Source organism: Cervus canadensis, chromosome 16, assembly GCF_019320065.1.
Source record: "Cervus canadensis isolate Bull #8, Minnesota chromosome 16, ASM1932006v1, whole genome shotgun sequence".
In the NCBI taxonomy this organism is placed as follows: domain Eukaryota; kingdom Metazoa; phylum Chordata; class Mammalia; order Artiodactyla; family Cervidae; genus Cervus; species Cervus canadensis.
The window spans coordinates 45869713-45891302 of record NC_057401.1 but is presented as its reverse complement, the minus strand read 5'-3'; the positions used below and the strand labels follow the sequence as shown (position 1 = coordinate 45891302).

The window sequence follows — 21590 nt, the reverse complement described above, 5'->3', positions numbered from 1 at the left end:
TGCCTTTCTTTGTGACTGGAACGAAAACTGACCTTTTCCAGTCCTGTGGCCACTGCTGAGCTTTCCAAATTTGCTGGCATATTGATTGCAGCACTTTCTCAGTATCATCTTTTAGGATTTGAAAGACCTCAACTGGAATTCCATTACCTCCACTAGCTTGTTCGTAGTGATGTTTCCTAAGGCCTACTTAACTTGGCATTCCAGAATGTCTGGCTCTAGGTGAGTGATCATACCATCGTGACTATCTAGGTTGTGAAGATCTTTTTTGTACAGTTCTTCTGTGTATTCTTGCCACTCTTCTTAATATCTTCTGCTTCTTTAGGTCCATACCATTTCTGTCCTTTATTGTGCCCATCTTTGCATGCAATGTTCCCTGAAAAGTGAAAGTGAAAATGAAGTCTCACAGTTATGTCCGACTCTCTGTGACCTCATGGGCTGCAACCTACCAGGCTCCTCCATCCATGGCATTTTCCAGGCAAGAATACTGGAGTGGGTTGCCATTTCCTTCTCCAGGGGATTTTCCCAAACCAGGGATTGAACCTGGGTCTCCCGCATTGTAGGCAGACACTTTACCATCTGAGCCACCAGGGAAGTAAATGTTCCCTTGGTATCTCTAATTTTCTTGAAGAGATCTCTAGTCTTTCCCATTATTTTGTTTTTTTCTATTTCTTGGCATTGATTGCTGAGGAAGGCTTTCTTATCTCTCCTTGCTATTCTTTGGAACCCTGCATTCAAATGGGTATATCTTTCCTTTCCTCCTTTGCCTTTCACTTCTCTTCTTTTTACAGCTATTTGCAAGGCCTCCTTGGACAACCATTTTGGGTTTTTTTGTATTTCTTTTTTGGGGGATGGTCTTGATCCCTGTCACTGTACAATGTCATGAACCTCCATCCATAGTTCTTCAGGCACTCTATCAGATCTAATCCCTGAATCTATTTGTCACATTCACTTTATAATCATAAAGGATTTGATTTAGGTCATACCTGAATGGTCTAGTGGTTTTCCCTACTTTCTTCAATTGAAGTCTGAATTTGACAATAAGGAATTTGAGCCACAGTCAGTTCCTGGTCTTGTTTTTGCTGACTGTATAGAGCTTCTCCATCTTTGGCTGCAAAGAATATAATCAATCTGATTTTGGTATTGGCCATCTGGTAATGTCCATGTGTAGAGTCTTCTCTTGTGTTGTTGGAAGAGGGTATTTGCTATGGCCAGTGTGTTCTCTTGGCAAAACGCTATTAGCCTTTGCCCTGCTTCATTCTGTACTCCAAGGCCAAATTTGCCTGTTACTCCAGGTATTTCTTGACTTCCTACTTTTGCATTACAGTCTCCTATAATGAAAAGGACATCTTTTTTTGGGTGTTAGTTCTAGAAGGTCTTGTAGGTCTTCATAGAACCATTCAACTTCAGCTTCTTCAGCATTACTGAAGTTTTTCCAGTAGTCATCTAAAGATGTGAGATTTGGACCATAAAGAAGGTTGAGCACTGAAGAACTGATGCTTTCAAACTGTGGTACTGGAGAAGACTTCTGAGAGTCCCTTGGACAGCAAAGGCATCAAACCAGTCAATCCTAAAGTAAATTAACCCTGAATATTCATTGGAAGAATTGATGTTGAAGCCTAAATATTTGGCCATCTAACATGAAGAGCTGATTCCTTGGAAAAGACCCTGATGCTGGGAAAGTTTGGAGGGCAGGAGAAGAAGGGGGTGACAGAGGATGAGATGGTTGGATGGAATCACCAACTCAATGAACATGAGTTTGAGCAAACTCCAAGGGAAATTTGGCAGGCATGCTGCAGTCCATGGGGTTACAAAGAATCAGACATAGTGATTGAACAATAGCAACAAAAACAACAAACTAGCTCTCCTCCATTCCCTGGAATCAAGGTTGGGGCTGGCCATCCCTGCCCCCTAATCATTCGGTCTTTCTGGAGGCTAGCCTCACCATGAGGCTGTCTAAAACCCCTAGTGGCATAAACTCAGGTTTGACAGAAAGTGGCTTGTTATAAAAATGAAAAACCCTCTCAGGGCTTTTTGACTCAGGACTAGTTTGATCTCCTTGCTGCCCAAGGGATTTTCAAGAGACTTCTCTAGTACCATAGTTCCAAAGCATCAATTTTTTCATCACTAAGCCTTCCTTATTGTTCAACTCTCACATTCATACATAACTACTGGAAAAACCATAGCATTGACTATATGGATCTTTCTCAGGAAAGTGATGTCTCTGCTTTTCAAAATGCTATCTAAGTTTCTTGGCTGTGGTCACTTTCTGTAGTGATTTTGGAGCCCAAGAAAACAAAGCCTGTCACTGTTTCCACTTCCTCCCCATCTAGTTTCCATGACATGATGTGACCATAGCTGTGATCTTCCTTTTCTGAATGTCAAGATTTAGGGAGAGCTGGGGATGTTGTAAAGGGATTTTGTAGGCAGATGAAAGCCCCAATTCTTTCCATGGTCACTCAGTGAAAGATTAAGTTTCATAGTCACAGGATATGTGAAATTATCAGACCAAACAAAAACTGGAGTTCAGGTTTTTTGAAGGAGTACAATATGTCTTATTCACACATGTATATTTTGATTCTAGTTTTATAGTTTAATGCATAATTAACAATTTCATGGTTAATGAAGCCATGAAATTAAAAGATGCTTACTCCTTAGAAGAAAAGCTATCCAAACCCAGACAGCATATTAAAAAAAACAGACATCACTTTGCCAGCAAAGATCCATATGCTCAAAGCTATGGTTTTTCCAGTGGTCATGTACAAATGTGAAATTGGATCAGAAAGAAGGCTGAGCATGGAAGAAATGACCTTTCAAATTGTGATGCTGGAGAAGACTCCTGAGAGTCTCTTGGATAGCAAGGAAATCAAAGCAGTCAATCCTAAAGGAAATCAACCCTGAATATTCATTGGAAAGACTGATGCTGAAGCTGAAGTTCCAGTATTTTGGCCACTTGATATGAGGAGCCAACTCATTGGAAAAGACCCTGATGCTGGAAAAGATGGAAGGCAAAAGGAGGAGGGGTAGTAGAGGATGAGATGGTTACATATTGTCACCAATAAGATAGACATTAACATCAGCAAACTCTAGAGATAGTGGAGGGCAGATGAGCCTGGTGTGTTGCAGTCCATAGGGTCACAGAGTTAGACATGACTTAGTCACTGAACAACAAGTTATTGAGGAATTGGTTAATAAACTGGATAAAGAAAACATAAGAAAAGAGTGATTTTGTATTCTATGCATATTATGGGCTCAAACTAAGAAAACTAAACTCTTCCTGAGAGAAGAAGGTGGGACAGAGGATGTACATGATCCATAGCAAGTGATGGTAAAAAGTACCAAACAAAGGGTGATCTTTAAGAAGAATGCCCACTGAAAGTGGTACTGTCTTTTTTCACTTGGCTCCAAACTTACATTCTTTGGTTTGGATTCAGTTCAGTTCAGTTCAATCACTCAGTTGTGTCAGACTCTTTGCGACCCCATGAATCGCAGCACGTCAGGCCTCCTTGTCCATCACCAACTCCCGGAGTTTACTCAAACTCATGTCCGAGTTGGTGACGCCATCCAGCAATCTCATCCTCTGTCGCCCCCTTCTCCTCCTGCCCCCAATCCCTCCCAGCATCAGGGTCTTTTCCAATGAGTCAACTCTTCACATGAGGTGAACAAAGTATTGGAGTTTCAGCTTCAGCATCAGTCCTTCCAATGAACACCCAGGACTGAGCTCCTTTAGGATGGACTGGTTGGATCTCCTTGCAGTCCAAGGGACTCTCGAGAGTCTTCTCCAACACCACAGTTCAAAAGCATCAATTCTTCGGTGCTCAGCTTTCTTCACAGTCCAACTCTCACATCCATACATGACCACTGGAAAAACCATAGCCCCGACTAGATGAACCGGTTTGGATTAACTTTAGTCAAAATTAACTTTTCATAAATAAGCTCTTGAGTGAATGGGACAATGGAGATATTGACTTTACCTAAGAGATTAAGGGATCCCCTGATATATGAAGACACAAGAATAGAAGTGAAAAATATTAGTTACTCAGTCATGTCTGACTCTTTGTGACACATGGACTGTAGTCCACCAGGCTCCTCTGTCCTTGAAATTTTCCAGGCAAGGATACTGGAGTGGATAGCCATTCCCTTCTCCATCTTCTGTATTGCAGGCAGATTCTTTACCATCTGAGTTGCCACATAAGTCCATGAGAATGCAATACTGCCTCAAATATATATCAGTCAGTTTAGTTCAGTTGCTCAGTTGTGTCCGACTCTTTGCGATCCCATGAACTGCAGCATGCCAGGCTTCCCTGGTCATCACCAACTCCCAGAGCTTACTCAAACTCAGGTCCACTGAGCTGGTGATGCCATGCAATTGTCTCATCATCTGTTTTCCCCTTCTCCTCCCACCTTCAATCCTTCCCAGCATTAGGGTATTTTACAATGAGTCAGCTCTTTGCATCAGGTGGTCAAAGTATTGGAGTTTCAACTTCAGCATCAGTCCTTGTAATGAATATTCAGAACTAATTTCCTCTAGCATTGACTGGTTGGATCTCCTTGCAGTGTCAGGGACTCTCAAGAATCATCTCCAACACCACAGTTCAAACTGACACACACACACACACACACACACACACACACACACACACACACACACACATATTATATATATAATATATAATATTTGTATTAAAAAGATGCACTCCTTACAACTATAAGAAGATGGTTTGATAGAATGTGATGATTATAAGTTTATTTTGAATTAGAACTATTGGTGGCTTGATCTTCATCTGTAGCTCAGTTATAGAATTCAAGTAGGAAGGCATGTTTCTGTGTGTGCTCAGTTGCTCCATGTTGGCTGGCTCTTTGAAACTCCATAGACCATAGCCTGCCAGGCTCTTGTGTCTCTGGAATTTTCTAGGCAAGAATACTAGAGTGGGTTGACATTTTCTCCTCCAGGGGATCTTCCCAACCCAGGGATCAAAACCGTGTTTCCTGCATCTTCTGCATTGCCAGCCAGATTCTTTACCATTCAATTAAAAAGGTTACAATTTTGTCACCTTATTTTAAGACCAAGGAAAATAAAATAGTCAAAAGTGTTCATCATGCAGACAAAGTTTGTTTCGGATAAAGATATTTGAAATCTAAGCTGTTTAGAGATAAAAATAATAGTGGAAAGAGAAGGGATATGTTAAAAGTGTCAAAATGATATAAGGCTCATAATATTGTGTCAACAGTAATTGAGCAAGAAATCTAAAAGGCAGGAAATTGTTACTAGAGAAAAGTAAGGGTAAGTTTATGGTTTTGAGTACAAAGCAATTTGGAATGACAAGGTTGTGGAAATAGAGGGCAGAAGTGTGTGAAAGGGTTACAATTGATGAATAAACCAAGTCCACAGAGGCCATCATATTTTTTAGAGAAAGAACATCCATACCAGCAAGAATTCATACATGTTGACAGGGTTTGCAAATAATAATGGAACACTGAAAATTGTATGTGAAGTCATTACTGAATGTTACAGAAAAGCCAGAAATTAGGTAGATAATAAGACGCTAATGCACCATATTAGTTCCTCAAGATGAAATTTTATATGAAAGATGAGTGATTATCAGATAAAGCAAGAGATAGAATATTAATTAATACAAACTATCACAACATAATCTGTCATGGTCACCATATTTGAACATGTAATTGGGACTTATGGGTTACAAATTCTTTAAGAATCTGTACCCTATAAATACAATTTAATGCATATTAAAATGGTTTGGGCTGCATTTTCTTACTGTCTAAAAGTAGAGACCCAACAGTTTGATAACTAATGTGTCATTTGAGATACTAATTTTTTTGTACTTAACTTTGAGGCATTTTACAACTAATTTTGTTGCATCAAATCCCAAATAACTCAATTAAAAAATGCACAGTGGACTTGAATAGATATTTTTTCAAAGACACATTAAATACAAGTGGCCAACAGGAAAATGTGATCAATATCACTAATCATCAGGGAAATGCAAATCAAAGGCACAATGATATATCACCTCACACCTGTCAGAATTTCTATTATAAAAAAAAAGCAGATAACAAATATGGAGAAAAGGGAATTCTTGTACACTATAGTGGAAATATAAACTGGTACAGCCCCTGTGGAAAACAATAAGGAGGTTTTTCAAGAAATTAGAAACAAACTACAACATGATCTAGCAACCCCGCTTCTGGGAATATGTCCAAAAGAGGAAAGTCATTATTTCAAAGAAGTACCTATAGTCTCATGTCCACTGCAGCATTATTCACAATAGCCAAGGTATCAAAATAACCAAAGTATCAATTGGTGGATGAGTAGATAAAGAATATATGACATATACATAATATATAATGGAATATTATACAGTCTTAAAAAAGATGGGCATTCTGGGTTTTTTGCAACAACATGGATATAATTGAAGGGGGATTTGCTAAGTGAAATAAACCAGACAAAAATAGATAAATACTATATGGTATTACTTATATGTGGCATCTTAAAAAAAAAAAGTCACATCTTTCTAATAGAAACAGAGTAGAGAAGTGGTTGTTGCCAGGGACTAAGGAGGGGGGGACCAAGGAAGAGGCCAGTAGAAGGGTACAAACTTCCAGTTATAAGATGAATAAGGTCAGAGGATCTAATACATAACATGATAATTATACTTGATAAAACTCACATTTTATAACTGAAATTTGCTAAGAGAAAAGACATTAAGAGTTCTCACAATGAAAAGAAAATAGCTAAATGTGTGAGATGATAAATGTGTTAATTAACTCTATTAAAATAATCTCACAATATACATGTATATCAAATTATCTTGTTGCACACATTTAATGTCTTATAGTTTTGTCAACTATACCTCAAAAACTGAAAAAAAAAAAAAAAAAGAAACCATCAAGGCGTGGTTTGGATTTCAATGGAATCTAGAGAGATGAGAAGAGGACCAGTGAAAGAACTGGAGAAAAAATACACATATTTACTTGATTTGAGATACGACTATATCTTTTTGACAGGAAAATATGGGTCATATATAGGAATGTACAGATCTAGTTAGGAAACTTACATAAAATAATTTTGTCTTTATTTCCATGACAACAAAAAGTCAACACAATGGAGAGCATATCACCAAATGCATGTGTTGTAAAATTCTTATGAACAATCATATTTTTTGTATTATTTCTTCCAATTCAAAAAAAATATTTACTATATGTACACAAACATTGAAAATTGTGTACCAGATGAATGTCTGAAACTTCAGTCACAACTGGGTAACACCTTTACTTGTTTTGGGCAATAATAAATAGGGTAAGTTATCATTTCAGCCACTCCAGTTCAGATAACTGTATTGAATAATACATTTTTAAAAGCTGTAGAAAAAAATGCATTTGGTACCCACAATCAACTCTGAAATAGGTAAGACCAAACAAACAAACAAATAAATTAATAAGTATTGGATATTTTAAGGAATGTTCAAACTAGTGCACAATTGCACTCTTTTCACATGCTCACAAAATAATGCTCAAAATTTCCCAAACAAGGCTTCAACAGTATGGGAACTGAGAACTTCCAGATGAACAAGCTGGATTTAGAAAAGGCAGAGGAACCAGAGATCCAATCGCCAACATCCACTGGATCATCGAAAAAACAAGAGACTTCCAGAAAACATCTATTTCTGCTTCTTTGACTACATACACTAAAGCCTTGATCGTGTGGATCACAGCAAACTATGGAAAATTCTTAAACAAATGGGAACCACCTTACCTCCCTCATGAGAAATCTGTATCCAGGTCAAGAAGCAACAGTTAGAACTGGATATGGAACAATGGACTGGCTCCAAGTTGGGCAAGGAGTACGTCAAGGTTGTATATAGTCACCCTGTTTATTTGACTTAATGCAAAGTGCATCATGCGAAAGGCTGGGCTGGATGAAGCACAGCTGGAATCAAGATTGCAGGGAGAAACATTAATACGCTCAAATATGCAGATGACACCACCTTACTACAGAAGTCAAAGAGGAACTAAAAAGCTTCTTGATGAAAGTGAAAGAGCAGAGTGAAAAAGCTGATCTAAAACTCAGCATTCAGAAAACAAAGGTCATGGCACCCAGTCCCATCATTTCATAGCAAATAGATGAGGAAACGATGGAAACAGTGACAGGCTTTATTTTCTTGGGCTCCAAAATCACTGCAGATGGTGACTGCAGCCATGAAATTAAAAGACGCTTACTCCTTGGAAGAAAAGCTATGACCAACCTAGACAGTATTATAAAAAGCAGGGACATTACTTTGCCAACAAAGGTCCATCTAGTCAAGGCTATGGCTTTTCCAGTAGTCATGTATGGATGAGGTTTGGACCATAAAGAAAACCAAACGCTGAAGAATTGATGCTTTTGAACTATGGTGTTGGAGAAGACTCTTTCCTGAGTGTCTCTTGGACTGCAAGGAGATCCAGCCAGTCATTCCTAAAGGAAATCAATCCTGAAGACTCATTGGAAGGAGTGGTGCTGAAGCTGAAATTCCAATACTCTGGCCACCTGATTCAAAGAGCTGACTCATTAGAAAAGACCTTGATGCTGGGGAAGATTGAAGGCAGGAGAAGGGGATGACAGATGAAGAAATGGTTGGATGGCATCACCAACTCCATGGACATGAGTTTGAGCAAGCTCCGGCAGATTGTGAAGAACAGGGAAGCCTGGCATGATGAGGTTTATGGGGTCCCAAAGAGTTGGACATGACTGAACGACTGAGCAACAAATCTTCTCTTTGACTTTCCATATTGACTGTCCTTTTTTTTTTTTTTTTTTTTTTTTTTTGCTGTGCCTGGGAGAGTGCCACCTATACACTGCATCTTGGGCTACCTTGACCTAGGGTTTAGAGTTAGGTTCAGTAAATGTGTGACATTAACATGGGGGTTACAGGTAAAGGAGGAATTATCAGGTTACTTATTGCTATAAGTACTCCATCCTTCAAGATTCAATGACAAGATTGCAGCATTCAACTCAGATATCCTTTTCCATGCAACCTCCATCTCTGATTTACCATAACCTCCATCTCTGGTTCAGACAATAACACCCCTTATCTTTGCTGGTCTAATGGTGGTAATGCCCTCCTGCTATTGCTCACCTCAGGCAGTGTTGTAGTTGTGCCAGAGCTATAGGTGGCTCTGACCAGCTCATTAGATCCAGTTGTGGGCATCACTTTCCATTCTGTCTTCACTGAGGTCATATTGACAGTTTAAGTCAAGACAAGAGTATTCACATGATGAAAATAGCATACTTTTAAATTAGGGTGCTTTTGTTTTCTACTTTTTTGGAAAAAGTAAAACTATGTGAACCTTAATTGTTCATTTTGATACTAATTTCTCATTTAAATACTTTGTTCTTTGCAACCAGCCTCTGCATTTTGTCAGTATAACTTTATGGAGGTTTTCAATGGCTGAATCAAAGATCTTTCTTGGTAAATGTTACACTGCACTTGAAAATATGTGGGATATTTTCAAGTATATTTTGATATTAATTTCCAACATAGTTCCACAGTGATAAGAGAACAGACACTGCATGATTTCAATACCTTTAGACCATGAAATTTTTGCACCTTGTTTTATGCCCCTAGATATGTTCCAGTGTCTCCTAGTTTACAGTTTATGGGAACTTGAGTCAAATTTGTGTTCTACTGTTGTGTGAACATTAACAAGTCTTAATTATGTTTAATTGGTTCACTGTGCCTTTAAGGTCTACTATATCCTTCTACTTCTCTGTATATTCATTATATTTATTTTTGAGAGTTTGATATTGAAGCTTCAACTAAAAATCTTAATTTATCCACTTAAAAATAATTGTCATATACAGTGGAACTGTATGTAACCTTGTTCTGTATTTTCCAAGTCTCATATAAATGTGTTATCATATTTTCATAATTAAGAAAGTAAAACTTAAAAATTTCTGAATTTACCACAGGCTCACAGTTTCTGTGTTAGGCCCCTCTGTCCCTTATTTTTATTTCCTAAACTATGCACACACTTTTGTAAAAGATTTGCTTTATTAAACATTCCACAAAGCACCAATTTTAATGTGTTATCTTTTTCCTGGTGAGCCTTAACTGAAATAGTAATTGGTACATAAAATGGCTCCAGGAAACAAACCTTAGAAATAGGATTCCAAGATTGAATTGCACACATATTGAAAATGGTTTCCAGGGGAAATTGGACACTGGTAAGTTGTGGGAAGTAGTGGCATCAAGAGTCTCAAAATGTTACAGGTACTAGCATGGGAAGAAATGTAATTAAAGACTCAGCTTGGGCGAGAGACTATCTTTGAAATTTCATCCTTTTGCTGACAATAATAAGAATAAAAATTTTTATTTTACTTGGCAACTCCTAAGAGCTCTAGAGTGTATATTCAAGTAAAAGAACAAAATAAAGGCTGTGAATATCTAACTCAGCTAACAAATGGAAGATTAGAAATTCTTAGCAACAGATTTAAAGAGTTCCTTATCTTCTTCAGATACAGAGTTGAAGCTGAAGAAATATGTCTGAGATCAACAAAAAGAACCTGCTCTAAGAATTGCAAAAATGAAGAGTCAATAAAATACTCAAAGAAGTGCACTGATGGGAAATGAACAGGTCTCTCAGATGTGGGAAAAGAATATTAGAAGAAAAAGACACAATTGAGAAATTTAGACTCTTTTTCCCTACAAACTTCTAGATTTCCCTTGCTAGTGGAGGTTCAACTTCTAACCCTTTTCTGAAGGAACAGATTTATGGACTTGGGGATGTTTACCCTGCAGAAGTCATGCTAAATGCCCTTCATTACTTTCAGTGCCACAGGAGTGGTTGTAGTATATCAAATGAGAACAAAGTTGACTCCAGATCAAGATAGTCTATACACAAAAACGTTACAGAATTTCACGAGCTTTAACTGACATGAATCTGGCAAATAAGTATGGGAATGTTAGACTTTCTGAGAATGTTAGACAAAGGAAGGTGAAATTTAAAAGCAAAAAGACAGATGTTATTTACAAGGTGCCCTTACTTGAAACTTATGATATAATGATTGGACCCAGCACCTGAGAAGGATATTAATAGTTAGCAGTTACTTCGACTCATTGAAGTCTATATACCACAGGGTGGTGGTTTTGTCACTAAGCCGTGTCCAATTCTTGTGACCACATGGACTGTAGCCTTCCAAGCTCCTCTGTCCATGGGATTCTCCAGACAAGAATACTGGAGTGTGGGTTGCCATTTCTTTCTTCGAGGGATCTTACCAACCTGGGAATTGAACCTCGCTCTCCTCATTGCAGGCTGATTCTTTACCAACTGAGCTATGAGGGAAGCCCCCTTCATACACACAGGGAGCTGTAACAATTAGCAATGTGGTTGAAATATCAGCAATGTCTTGATGATATGTATAGAAAGGAGCCAGACATTTCATTTGGATTGTAATACTAGAAGCAATATTTATTACTTATGGATTAATGCAAGTATTATTAATATTGAGATATTAGAAGTTACTTACTCAGACAATCTTTAAACATGAGCTCTCTAAGAGTCTTAAGATTACTCCTTTATTAGGCATTAAGAAAGGCCTTGATAAGAAGGGCATCACCAATTTTAGTTGATGGTGTGGCCATCAACTCTTCGCTTAAGATTATGACAAAGGATCCTGTAGTAGTCTTAGGTTCCCTAAGTCTCAGTGGAAACACTGGGATCTAAGAGTGCTAGAGGCAGTTAGTGGTGCTTGATATTGAGAGACAAGGTGGATGCAAATATTCCAATAAATCTCAAGACAATAATAATTATAAAAATAATTTAAAGTTTATATGTGCAGAGATCTGTAGTGATGGTTAACAAAGCATAGAATCCCCAAGGATAATTTTAACTGACAACCTACAAAGGGGCTGCATGACACATTTAACGGGAAAATTCTATGACTGCAGGACAAAAAGCTAACTCAGGTGCAAAACCTGTGCCTGTTCCTAGACTCACTGGTCCTTAGTTGAGAGAGAAATCTGAATATTTTGAGGAAGGTCTTAAGAAAATGATATATGGATCCAACATCAATCTTCCCCTAAAATTTTCACCAAAATTTCAGACATTTAACAGGATAACAGATACTCAAGAAAAGAAAAATGTAAGTAAACATATCCAAACATTTTGAGAGTTTATGGTACTGCTGCTTAATTGACACTAATATTCAGACGTTTTCAACTTACCAGACCTACATAGAATGGAGATTGTTGATGACTAGAGGGATCTTGGTTTAATTCTTGCAGTGGGTCCAGTGGGGCCACAGATTCACTTCATGTTTTTATTTCATTTCCAGAATGTATAGTGTGACTAGACACATGTTGTTCAGTCATATCCAACTCTTTGTGACCCCATAGACCGCAGCATAACTGGCGAAACCTCAACAGTGTCTTCTACATAATATAGGAGCCAAACGGAAATTCCTCTCTGTCTCTCCACACGACATAATAAAATGGGGTTTATCTTACCTCTGTCTTCACTGATCTGCTTAGAGCTCTGACAACTATCTTGTTTCTTGTCATAACTAATTTGGGGTTTGCTTAAATTGCTGTGATATCCCTCCAACCATTTTTCTGGTCCTTGTACTTTAGGCATTATGCTATTTGGACTTGGTGAGAAGAAAGTAACAAGCTACCAGTGTTGAGGATGCAAGTTTTTCACCTGGGTAAGCGACAGGAGCAGATGCTCATTGGAGGATGAAGGAAAGGGGTTCACTCAGTTGGATATCTTTTGATTTGTCCATTCCATGGCTGATTCATGTCAATGTATGGCAAAAACCACTACAATATTGTAAAGTAATTAGCCTCCAACTAATAAAAATAAATGAAAAATAAAAAAATAAAGACATTCTCTAATCTTCCACACACTGCTATGTCCTCTAGGAATATATATATATATACTACCTCAGTGACTTCTCTAGACCTTACCATTTGGTTGTGTACACACAGCAGGATGTCATCAGCAAGAGATCTGAGTGCTGGAGGACTGTGAACTTTGAATATCTATGTCTCTGGATTCCTTAAATGCACGATGTTATTTGTTGGGTGTGTTGGGCTGTTCACCATTCTCTGCAGATTGGGACAATTGATACCTTTCCTTGGTCCTTCAGGATCAGGAAACTGAATGTTTTTTTCTTGTTACTAATTCCAGAGCAATGAATTATTCTTTTGGTATTCTAAGCAGTACCCAAGTTTCTATAAAAAAGTAACTTTATAACCTCCTCTAATCACCTCATTTAATTTCCAGTGTCGTGGAGGGAACGTGATTGGTAGATTGTGTCTCAGTTATCTCTAGGTCTCATAATTTGCTCAAGAGTCACAATTACTTAACTGCTTCATGCCAAGACTTTGGTTTACTTCTTGATTTTTTCCCCTTCCACTTACAGTATTTATCTATACTATGTTACCTCTTTAGAATATAGCCTTAATAGTGTGGATTCTTGAATCTAAATCAAAGTTTCCTTGTGTTTAGAAAACTGATGAGCTATTATAAAGTTCTCAGTTGTATGAAATAAACTTATAAAAAAAAACATTTTTTACTAACAACACAAATAGAACATAATATCCTATCAGTAAAGTGATGGGACTAAATGATGACCCTAATCTTCAAATGTACCATCTACGTAGGCACTGGAAATTTCTTGCTTATATTATGAATTCATTATAAAATTTCCACACTAATGCAGACATTTGTTTGAATTAGATTTCCTACAGTAGTAAAGAGCAGAAAACAACTTCAGTTTTAGTTGGTTAGTCATTAGTGTTTGCCACAACTGTTAATTCAAAAAAGATAATTATTCTAGCTATTTATTGGGAAAATTTATTTTTATATTACCTTCACATGTTTGGAGAGTAATACAAATAAAAATGATACTTATTAGATGCTTTATTTTTCACTCTCAATCTTTTACAAATAAATACTATAAGACTACTGAACTCTCAAGCTTTGTTTTTCCAGTCATTTGTTTGGAGATTTCACCATTCAATATGCTATTAGATAATCTTTTTTGTTCTCACTATTCCTCTTTGAGTTTATGTTCCAGGAATACTAAATGATCTGTGTTCTGAGTGCACCAATCTGTTCATGTCTCCCTGACTTTGTGAAAGTTCCCTCAGCCTTGGAAAGACTTTCTATTACAATCTCTCAAGTTAATTTTTTCTATATTTAAACTTTTTTTTTTTTTTAAATCCACCTGCCTACCTCAGATAGAAGTAATCATTTCTTCCTTTTGCTACTGTGTACTCAGTGAATATTCTATTTCAACGACAGTGTAAAATTATTCAGAAAGTAGAATCAGCACACAAATCAAGCAAGTACCTCAAAGGGAGAAAGATGAAAATGCTGATGTCTATTATATTTTAAAAATGTGAGGGACCTCATTTTATCAACTCTTATTTGTACATTTTGACATATTTAAAATTGTAATATGCTGCAATTTCATTGATACAAAATTTTCTTTGTGGTGTCTGAGATGACAGTATCTTATAACTGATTAAGGAGGTGTGGAGGGGGGGTGGACGGCTGTTTGCTCAGTCGTTCAGTCATGTTCAACTCTTTGCAACCTCATGGACTGTAACCCACCAGGCTCCTCTATCCACAGAATTTCCCAAGCAAGAATACTGGAGTGAGATGCTGTTTCCTACTCTAGGGGATTAAGGAGTTACTATCATAAATTATAGAAATAGTTTCTGATTTTCTAATTTAATGGCTTCATTTTCTCTCTCTCTCTCCCTCTGACCCCCTTCTTTCCCCTACCCACCCCCCCCATTCCAAGGATGATTTTTCCCCTAATTTTATGTTAATGTACACAAAGAGATTTATCTCACTCTATGCTGGTCAGCTTAATAGTGATATGTCATGAGATTGTCTGGTTTATTTCACAGTGCTTACAGAGCAAAATCAATCCATATGAAGGAGAAGAATTTGGAAAGTTTAAATTTATATAATCATGGCAAGTAAATTTAGAGTATCTTCAGATTTTATATTTTTGTATGAGAGGAATCAACATATGTGTTCACAGAGAGAGCTGAGGTTTGCAGTTAGGAGATAAGAGCTAATGTAATTCAATATACAAAAACAATTCTTAGTAGAGCTTCTCAAACTGTTAGCCTGCTCCCCCATAAGACAATGTAATGGAGTTCTCTATGACCAGAAGTCTCTAGATATATTCACTGACTACTTGTAAAGAAAAAAAAAAAGCAATTAGGCATAAACTCATTGAAGATGAAATTGAATTCCCTGTTGGCACTCTAAGAGTATAAGACAATGTCAGACCCATAATAGGCAGTCAGTGCTGACTGCAGAACTGAAAAAGCAGAAAAACATTGAGAATTCAAATATCTTTCTTTGTTGTCCTTCCCCAGATAAAACTTGATTATATGTTAAAAAGTCATAAGCATTTCCTGGAATATTTTCTTTTACTTTATGTGGAAGAAAGCCAACTGCCTTCTTTGTTATGCTTCTGTCATTAGCCTTTCCCAAGCATCCACGATGACTTTCCTTCTTCTTTTTTAAATGGGACATAATTAATATACCATAATCTATCCTTTTAGAGAGCAAAATTCCATGGGTCTTAGTGTACTTACACAGTTCACAAGTATCACTACCATTAACTTTTTTTTTTTTTTAATCACTGCACAAAGAAACTTTGTAGCCGACAGGAAACACTCCCCATTCCTGCCACCCTTCCCAACCATGGAAACTGCTAGTCTACTCTGTTTCCAGGATTGACCTCTTCTGGTTATTTCATATAAATAGTATCATATAAATATGCCTTTTAAGTCTGGCTTCTTTCATCTAGCATGTCTTCAAGATTATCTGCAGCATGTATTAATACTTTAGCACTTTTTAATGGATGAAAATATTCTATTATATAAAAAATGCTTTATTTTTATTGCATTTCAGACACTTTTCAAAGCACTTTACTTAAGAGGAAGTCTACGGATTGTTTGATATGATTACTCATGTTGAGAAGATCAGTCACAACTGACAAAGAGTTTGGATTGGAATAACAATAAGCAAGCAAGCAAATAGGTGAGGCAGTTAATGGAGAAAGTTTTACTTGTAGTATGCTTCATGGCTTTGGTATAATTGCCATTAACTTTAACCATATTAAAGTGCTAAGTACTTTTCTTAAAAAATCAAGAAGCAACATAGTACGCTATTTAGATATGAGGAGGTAAATGCTAAAAGAGCCAAATAAATTTGACTTTGTTTAGATCATCATTGGTGTATAAACTATTATGGCCAAGTTTTAAGGGAGGAAGGACAAGATGAAGGCAGTTATTTTAATTCTCAACATATTTTATGTATACAGAGTGCCCAACAGCATGCTTTAAGATAATAAATTATATATACATTTCTAACAGCTAAATGAGTAGATGCAATCTTTCATTTCCTGAAAGATAAAAAGTCTAGGTGATGCTACTTAATTTTGATATGCTAATAGGATTTACTGTTGGTTTTTAATTACATCAATGTTCTAAATCATTACATAATAATCCCAGGAACTTTGTTAAATATTGTTCACCATATGAAATTAAAAAAAAAAAGAAAATAGCAGTATTCCTGAGAAAATTAATATGATTTAATCAAATTAAAACACTATGAAAGAGAAGGTATTAAAGCACTATACCATAGCAAGAGAAAATTAACTATTCTAATAAAAAAGAAGGCGCAGTTGAACAGTCGCTGGCTAAGATTTGGATTTCCCTCAACTACACAAATATGTATGAGGTTCAATTCAATAACCAATGAATGACTATCAACAAAAAAGTCTACAAATAAATGTTGGAGAGGATATGGATAAAAGGAAACTATCCTCCACAGATTTTGGGAATATAAATTGATAACTGGAACAATAAAAAGCAGTTTGTGATTTCCTTAAGAAACTAAAAATAGAACTACCATATGATCCAGAAATTCCATTCCTGAGTGTATATATATAAGGAAAAAAAATGAAAACACATATTTGAAAAGGTACATGCACTCCAATGTTCATAGGTGCACTATTTACAATAGTCAAGGTATAGGAGCAGCCTGAGTGCCCAAAAGATGATTGGATTAAGATTTGGTATACATAAACACACATACACACACACACACTGAAATATTACGCAGCCATAAAATCGAATGAAATACTGCCATTTGTAGTAAGGTAGATAGACCTAGAGAATGTTTTATTTAGTGAAATAGGTTGGAAAGAGAAAGACAAATACTATATAATATTACTTATGTGTGAAATTTTAAAAATAATGCAAATGAGTGTATATGCAAAACAAAAACCAACTTAGATACAGAAACAAATTCGTAGTTACCGACCGAGAGAGGAAAGAGTGGAGGGACATTTTACAATATGCAAAATAGGTAAGCCACAAGGATTTACTGCATAGTGCAGGGAATTATATCAATTATATTATAATAACCTATAATGGAATATAATCTGCAAGTAATTAAATCACTATTCTGTACACCTGAAATCAACACAATCTGTAAATCAACAATACTTCAATTAAGAAAAAGTGTCACCCACATATTTCTTATAGATTTCCCCCATTTGATATGGATTCATTTTCCTTCTTTATACCACATAGATTATCATAGCAGGAGAAACTATTGAAAGAGTATCAGAACAAATTACAAAAATTCTGTGGTGTCAATCCAGGACAAGTGAAACAGTAGGAAAACCAGAAATAAAAAATCCTAATTTAAATTCAGTGTAGCTAAATTTTGAAACTCAGTTTTTATGAAAGTGTGATCATTTGTTTTATAGTTACCATAATACATCAATGCTTTTTGTCTGAGTTTATAATATCTAAAGTATTAGGTGTAATCTGACTTATGAACTTTTTAATTTTGTTTTGGTTATTAGAAAATAAGTTTAATGTATTGTTAATCAATGTTTAAATAGTTAGTGAACAATCATTTTATACTATTGAGTTTTGCTTCTTGATTGTAATAAACCATCTGTTAATTATTAGAGGTCTGATGAATAATATTTAAATTAATTATATGACATTATAAACAGCAATACAGTGTTTTCTTTGAGTAGTTCATTTGCTTCTCTTATATACACAAAATTTATTCTAATATTAAAGAATTTATCATTGTACTTTAAGCACTGAACGTGTAATAATGTCTTTTACAAATGATGCATTATTTTGGAACCACGGAAAAAGATCTCATGACAATTACTTCCCAGTTGTGAGTTCATTCATAAGAATTTAAAGTAAATGTTTATTTAGTCTTTAAATGCTATTGAGCAAATGATGCAAATAATGAAATAACAATTTGACTGGAAAAGAATTTTTTTTCAGGGTAGATTTAGGTAAGGAATTCATGTCATACAGGCAAGTATGAATCATTATTTTTTCTTTATCACCACTCTATGTAGACCATTTTTACAGACTTTTGAGAATCAAAAATAAACAAAACATGCATAATCCCTATATTCATGAAGCTTAAAAACCAGTAGAAGAGAGTCCATATAGTCAAAGCTATGGTTTTTCCAGTAGTCATGTACAGATGTGAGAGTGGGACCGTAAAGAAGGCTGAGCACTGGAGAACTGATGCTTGCAAACTGTGGTGCTCGAGAAGACACTTGAGAGTCCCTTGGACAACAAGGAGATCAAACCAGTCAATCCTAAGTGAAATCAACCCTGAATATTTACTGGAATGACTGACGCTGAAGCTGAATTTTCAGTACTTTGGCCGTCTGACGCAAATAGCTGACTCACTGGAAAAGACTCTGATGCAGGGAAAGATTGAGGCTAGGAGGAGAAGTGGGCAACAGAGGATGAGATGGTAAGATGGCATCATCAACCCAATGGACATGAGTTTGAGCAGACTCAGGGATATAGTGAAGGACAGGGAACTCTAGCATGCTGCAGTCTATGGGGTTACTGAGTCGGACATGATTTGGCAACCGAACAACACAATAATAAAACCAAGATTCCTCCCTCTCCAAGACTAAGCAGACTAATTTGGTATATGGACCACTTTTGTTTCTAGGTAACATTCAGATACCTTTTAGTTAAATAGATCTTCAAGGACATGGGAAGAATACTTCAGACTAAAGGGCAGAAAAAGACAAATCAATTATGAGTGGGTATTTCATACTAGTATCAGGCTTTTCAACAGGTAAATCAATGCTAAGATTACAAAGTTCAAAGGGAAGAATATAAGCCAAAAGATGCAGTTATTTTCAAATAAGAAGCAACTGTGAATTACAAAACTCTTATTTATTGAACAAATATTATTGATGATTAACTGCATCCAGTTAAGAAGTTAATCAAATAAATACTCCTCCAAATAGGAAAATTATCATCATAAAAGCAGATACTTTCAAATATAGAACATATATTTTATAATGTAAGGTTTAATATTACAGAATAAATTGCAAAGTGATAAACTTTAGCAGATTAAAGTAGTCTATATATAAAATATTACAATGTTATTAGTATGTATATCAAATGATAGAATGGAGGAGAACATAAGAGTACTAATGACTTTATCCTTTACAGCAAAAATTCAATAAAAATAAGAATGCATGTGGTCACAAAATAAAAGTATGTCCAAGTATAACGGCTTTCATAATATTTTGGCTTAGTCTGAATCTTTAAGGAAAAAATATACTTGGGGTAAAATAATATAATTCCTTAGACATAGTATCTTTTCTGGTTCACCCCAATTGCATTTTTTTCTGATAATTCAAGTACAATTTTTAATTTATTAAATTTACTATTAATTTAAAAAAACAGACTTATGGGCATGGGGAGAGGGGAGGAGAGGGTGAGATGTATGGAGAGAGCAACATGGAAGCTGACATTACCTTTTGTAAAGCAGATAGCCGATGGGAGTTTGCTGTATGTTTCAGGGGACTCAAACAGGGACTCTGTCTCAACCTAGAGGGGTGGGATGGGAGGGAGATGGGAGGGAGTTTCAAGAGAGAGGGGGCATATGGACACCTATGGCTGCTTCATGTTGATGTTTGTCAGAAAACAACAAAATTCTGTAAAGCAATTATCCTTCAATTAAAAATAGTTTGTGATAGCCAGGACATGGAAGCAACCTAGATGCCCATCAGCAGATGAATGGATAAGGAAGCTATGGTACACACACTCTGTAGGAGAAGGCAAGGGTGGGATGTTCTGAGAGAATAGCATTGAAACAAGTATACTATCAAGGGTGAAACAGATCACCAGCCCAGGTTGGATGCATGAGACAAGTGCTCAGGGCTGGTGCACTGGGAAGACCCAGAGGGATGGGATGGAGAGGGAGGCGGGAGGGGGGATCGGGATGGGGAACACATGTAAATCCATGGTGGATTCATGTCAATGTATGGCAAAAACCACTACAATATTGTAAAGTAATTAGCCTCCAACTAATAAAAATAAATGAAAAATAAATAAATAAATAAATAAAAATTAATTAAAATTCATTATGCATGCAATTGAAAATGATATGTTGTGTGATTTTTATTACTTTTTTCTGTAGTTACTAATATTACAAGTTTTTTCAATAGCTTTGACATTAAATAAAAATTATTCAATTATTATTTTTATACTAACTATATGGTAGTAATGCTATGATTTTAAAAATTAGTAACAAGATAGTGAATATAATTCAAAACCACCCTGATAAATAACATATGTCCATGTTTGGAGAACATAAGTCCCAGATTCATATATGAATCATAAACTTTACAATGTAAACTGTGATTCAATAAAAAAAAAATGTGAACACAAGGCAAACTGAATATTGCTTCCCCTCTGGAAACATGGAGTTAAAAATCAGATAATTTAATAAGCGCTGACGTGTCAACAATGCTGTAATAAGAAAATAATGGCTGTGTGAGTCAATACCTCTGAATGCACAAGGATAGAAATTGTGTACATAAATACCTTGAAGAATGTAATGTTCTCTCTAAATTTGTCTGACACATTAAACTAAAACTGTAGATTACTACATTAAATTTGATAATGCTTTTCCTGGTATTTCCATTGATTATTTCATGAGAATGTTTAAAAAATTGACTTTTCTAGCCCTAGATGTTTGGAATAATGACCAGTTAACCAGGAAGACCCAAAAGTACTAAATAGGCCCAGGGAAAAGCCAAAAGGTAGAAAGGCAATGCAAAGTGAAAATAAAGGTAACTGAAAGATTTACAAACAAATTAAAGCATTTTGTACTTTTAATCCTTTCATTTTCTTTGTGGTTGTATACTCATTCTGTAACTATATGCTTTAGCAAAACTACAGAGAGTAAATTCCATGGGAGAGGATACAGTAGGAAGAGGTTTAAGCTGGAATAGAAGCATCATAACCATGGAATGTTGATTACCATAGTCCACTCTTCATAATAACATGATGAGAGTGAGACCAGGGAATCTTCTCCCCAGATAGTGAATCCACTCAAATAAATGCAAATAAAGGCAGATGGAAGCCTGGTTTGCATGAACAAATTGATGAGTAATGAAATCATAAATCCACAGACCCTCTCTGCCTTCTGCTTTCTCATCTGCCTCCTCTCCCTTCTCCTTAGCCAAAGTGGACATGGTC

At 36.1% G+C, this 21590-nt stretch overlaps 1 non-coding gene across 1 annotated transcript; it reads right to left on the bottom strand.

The window, feature by feature from the left end:
* Nucleotides 1-519: 519 nt before the first annotated feature.
* On the bottom strand, nucleotides 520-591 carry TRNAC-ACA. The gene has a single exon. It is a non-coding gene; the product is annotated as a tRNA-Cys (tRNA).
* Nucleotides 592-21590: the final 20999 nt, after the last annotated feature.